This window comes from Grammomys surdaster, unplaced genomic scaffold (assembly GCF_004785775.1).
Source record: "Grammomys surdaster isolate TR1022 unplaced genomic scaffold, NIH_TR_1.0 251, whole genome shotgun sequence".
Lineage (NCBI taxonomy): Eukaryota > Metazoa > Chordata > Mammalia > Rodentia > Muridae > Grammomys > Grammomys surdaster.
Window position 1 is genome coordinate 210,470 of NW_021604692.1, and position 5,221 is coordinate 215,690.

The 5,221-nt window shown below is 41.7% G+C and overlaps 1 pseudogene; it reads left to right on the plus strand.

The window, feature by feature from the left end:
• Positions 1-216: 216 nt before the first annotated feature.
• On the plus strand, positions 217-987 carry LOC114627213 (annotated as a pseudogene).
• The last annotated feature ends 4,234 nt before the right edge of the window (positions 988-5,221 follow it).

Below are 5,221 nucleotides of genomic sequence, written 5' to 3' on the forward strand. Positions count from 1 at the left end.
TTGAGCAGGGGATGTCCTTAAAGCTGTTGCCTTTAGGTGCACTGAGGCCTCTGGTCCCGAAAAGGTTTCCAGGCGCTTTTGGGCTGAGTAGCATCAGTCCAGCGGTGGTGGTAGTGGTGGGGCAGCAGGAGCAGCAGAGGCCACAGTGCTTGCTGTGCTGGTCCTCAGGGACTGAGGACTAGGCCATGGGGCAGTGCCTTGGGTAGCAGAAAGAGAATGAAAGAAGTAGATAATCTTGACAGTATAAAAGAAGAATGGGTTTGTGAATCAGGACCTCCCAACAATCAATCCTGCAATGATAATCAACAAAAGGACTGTGAGTATTTTGCTGACAGCCTTTTTGAGGAATCAGGGAAGGCTAGTGCCAAATGTTTGTCTCTTGCTGAACAGAAGAAACAGATATATGTAAATATAAAATTGTGGCAAAAATAATTCACTGTCAATGATGATTTTAGAAGTTACTCTGATGGTACAAGTCAGCAGTTTCTGAACTCCATCAAAAAGGGGCAATTACCTCAGAATTGTGGGAAATTTTGATAAAGAGGAGGTGGATGTTAAAGTTGAAGATAAAAAAAAAAAAATGAAGCCTGTATGTCTACAGAGCCTGTGTTCCAGTCCTTCAGGACAGGGCCACAGACTAGGAAGTGCTACACTAAAAATCGTTTCTAAAGCAAAGAGTATGGACGTTGACAATAAAAGTACTTTGTCTGCTGTTTCACTGAACAACTTGGAGCCCATTACCAGGATCCAGATCTGGTTAACTTTGGACTGTCCAAAGATTTAACGTTTCTCATAGGGTGAGCCACATCAAAGACTTGAAACAATACCAAGAATCTCAGAGAAGCCCCCCCCTCCCTTGCCCTGGCAATAGCTCTTCCTTTCCTCAGATTTCTGGATGAGATGCTCACATTGGAAGAAGCAGATTTGCAGAATTCTGTAATCATTCAGAGACTCCAAAAAACTGCCAAGCCTTTTAGAAAACTGTGATAGTTTTTATTTTTGAGAGACTGAAAGAAATGATGGTTGGAAGTAGACATGCAGAAGTGGGAGACAGAAGTCACTGTGACTAAATTTGTGTTTTGAGGGCTTCTTAATCCCTTCTAAGGGGTGAGGGGGTTATATCATCACAAGCTAGGAGAGTGACATGACTGTAAGCCAGAACCAGTACACTTTTCTCAACAGGCTATTCAGAAAAAATACCTATTTTCAAATACTAGTTAGCCAATATGATATATTTAAATAGCTGTATCATTAATCTTAATGTGGTCTAAATTAGCAGAGTACTCAATTAGCTAAGTCAGCATCAGCATTCAAATATGATTTCCAAACCTCAGATATTTGTATAAATGTTAACCATCTCAGTTTTTAAAATAGAAATACATTAAAATATAATACATGATACATTGATAGCATCAATGTAATTAATTATTATATTTCCTGTGCTTCATCCTCAGAGCTTTTCAGTTTCTACTCTGTGATGGCAAGAGATATTCTTATTCATTTGGCAACGGTATCCAAGATGTGTACTCTCCTAGGAATAAAATTGTATAACTCAGCGTAATATCAATATTAATCTGTCTACATAGTTTTCTATAACTGCTATCTGTAATTTTATTGGCTGGGAATGTAGTTCAGAGGTAGGGAGTATTTGCCATGCATGCATGAGACTCTCTTGTATGTGCTCAATCAATCCCGAGCACTACAAAATAATAAAAAAAAAGTCTTTAAATTTGTAATGTAAAAGCACACACAAAATAATTCTCCAAAGCTGGGTGGTGGTGGCAGAGCACGCCTTCAATACCAGCACTTTGGAGGCAGAGGCAGGAGGATCTCTGAGTTCAAGGACAGCCTGTCCTACAGAGCTAACTAACTTCCGAGGTTACACAGAGAAACTCTGTCTAGAAAAGAAAACTCCATTTTCAAATATTTACTCATTTAAAAATAACTTTGAGCCGGGAGGTGGTGGCGCACGCCTTTAATCCCAGCACTTGGGAGGCAGAGGCAGGCGCGGATTTCTGAGTTCGAGGCTAGCCTGGTCTACAAAGTGAGTTCCAGGACAGCCCCAGCTATACAGAGAAACCCTGTCTCAAAAAACAAAAAACAAAAAACAAAAAAACAAAAAAAAAACAAAAAACAAAACAAAACTTTGAAACTGCCTACTGTGGTACATGCCCTAGCTCTAGCTCAGACCAAGCAGAGAGGGGAGGATCACTTGAGCCCACAAGTTCCAGTCAGCCTAAGCAACATAGCAAACCCCGGGCTCCTGATAGTAACAATGTTCACACTCAGAGAGATGGCTCAGCAGTTACAAGCACTGGCTGTCCTTGCTGTAGATCCAGATTCAGTTTCCAGCACACCCATGGCAGTGCACAGCCATCTGAAACTCCTGCTCCAAATATCCAACTCCTGCTTCTGATCTCTGTGGGCACTGCACTCAAGTTGTACGTAGACATACATGCAGACAAAACATCGTACATACTAATTTTTTTAAAATTGAACTAATAATTTCCAAAGAATGGAAAGATTTATTGAGAAAGGTGGTATTGTATTTCATTTTCTCCAAAAATGTAATGTCTGACTTAACGAAGATAAAAATTCTCACCTGTTTGTACATTACTGTGTGCAGTATCTCATAGCTTATATAGAAGGCAACACTTTTTTTTACTGGATATTTTATTTATTTACAATACAGATGTCATCCCAATTCCCCTCCCAAGAACCCTCCCATCCCATCCCCCCTCCTCCTTTATGCTTTTATACCATTTTGATTACATGCATGTATTAAGGTCAGTTCTAGGTTGAGGGTCTAGCAGTACAATAAATGCCAATAGACAAGGAACAAGCAATACAGTAAACACAAATAGTCAAAGTAAAAGCAAGGCATTAAACCTAGTTACGTGAACACTCGCATTATCACTGTTTCTAAGGGCTTATCAAGATGATGAAAATATCTGAGCCTGCTTCCCTGTTCTAGCCCACGGTCATTTTCATGTCTGAAGCTGACTTGCCTGTTCTAGCCTAAAATTTAGTTTCCTGTCTGAAAGTACTTCTTTCTTCTAGCCTAAGATTTAGGTTCCTGCCTGAAATTACTTCTTTGTTCTAGCCTAATGTCCGATTCCTGCCTGAAGCCTACTTCCTTGTCCTTGGCCACTGTCATATGTCTGCCAAGCAGCCCATTTCTTTGTCCTTGGCCCATGTCAGATTCTTGCCAAGCAGCCCCAAAGGCTCTCCACCTCTCCCCCTTTTTTATTTTGTTAACAAGACTGAGCCTGCCTTAGGTCGTTCTGACAAGAATGCCTTTCTTACCTGTCATGGAATACGCAAGGGCAACACTTTTCATTTGTGGGAATGAAAAAAGAAACATGTAACTATGTGACTATGAAAGACAGTTTGACAAGGGGTCATTTGGGAGTCCTTCCCAAAGGACCAATACCTGACTGAACACAGGAGTTCACATTGATCATAAGCACTTGAGAGGCTGAGGCAGGAAGATTACCATGAAGTCAAGACCAGCTTGGGCTACAGAATGAGAATCTGTTAAATCAAATCAACAAAGTCTATTCCTGCCCCTGGCATAAGCATTGGGCTTCACTGTCTGAGATGGGTGTCTACTGCACTTGGAACCTTGAGTGACTAAAAGGTATTTAGTGTAAATGCAGGAAATCTATACTAGGCCCAAGTCCACCCTGTATGATTCACCATGGACAGTGGATGGTCCCACCCATGTAGTTTCCACACTTCCCAGTAGGTTTACAAAATTCAGTTAAGGGCAGACCTCATGCCCAATACTAGACAACCAATGCAAAATGAAATCAGTGGTACTGCTAGCTTGCTTGCTGGTTTCACAGTGGTTTAGTTCAAGATTTTTTTTTGGTTTTAGTTTTTGTTTCTTTTTAACTTATAGGACTTTTGCTTACATACTCCTTTTAATTTTAGTGTTTGGGTGCATTTTTTGCATGCAAATGGGTGTTTCTTTGTATCTGTGTTTTTTTTAATTGGATATTTTATTTGTTTACATTTCAGATGTTATCCCCTTTCCCCATTTCCCCTTGAAACCCAATATCCCATCCCCACTCCTCCTGCTTCTATGAGGGTGTGCCCCCACTGACCCATCCACTCCCACCTCCCCACCCTTGAATTCCCCCACACTGGGGCATCCAGCCTTCATGGAACCAAGGGCCTCCTCTGCCACCAATGCCTGACAAGGCCATCCTCCACTACATATACAGCTGGAGCCATGAGTCCTTCCATGTGTGTTTCCCAGGTTGGCTGTTTAGACCCTGGGAGCTCTGGTTGGTTGATATTGTTGCTCTCTCCATGGGGCCACAAACCCCTTCAGCTCCTTCAGTCTTCTAACTCCTCCATTGGGAACCCCATGATCAGTTCAATGGTGAGCTGTGAGTATCTGCTTCTGTATATATGAGGGTCTGGTAGAGCCTCTAAGGAGACAGCTATATCAAGCTCCTCAGCATGCACTTCCTGGCATCAACAACAATGTCTGCGTTTAGTGACTGCACATGGGATGGATACCCAGGTGGGGCAGTCTCCCAATGTCCCCTCCTTCAGTTGCTGCTCCATACTTTGTCTCCCATATTTGCTCCCAAGAGTATTTAGTTACTCCTTCTAAAAAGGACCAAAGCACCCACACTTTGGTCTTCCTTCTTCATAAGCTTCATGTGATCTGAGAGTTGTATCTTGGTATTGTGAGTTTTGGGCTAATATCTAATTATCAGTGAGTGGATATCATGTGTGTTCTTTTGTGATAGGGTTACCTCACTCAGGATGATATTTTCTAGCTCCATTCATTTGCCTAGTAATTTCATGAATTCATTGTTTTTAATAGCTGAGTAGTATTCCATTGAGTAAATGTACCACATCTTCTATATCCATTCCTCTGTTGAAGGACATCTGGGTTCTTTCCAGCTTCTGGCTATTATAAATAAGGCTGCTATGAACATGATGGAGCATGTGTCCTTGTTATATGTTGGACATCTTTTGGGTATATGCCTATCAGTGGTATAGCTGGGTCCTCAGGTAATACTATGTCCAATTTTTTGAGGAACCACCAGACTGATTTCCAGAGTAGTTGTACCAGCTTGCAATCCCACCAACAATGGAGGAGTGTTCCTCTTTCTCCCCATTCTCACCAGCATCTGCTGTCACCTGAGTTTTTGATCTTAGCCATTCTGACTGGTATGAGGTGGAATCTCAGGGTGGTTTG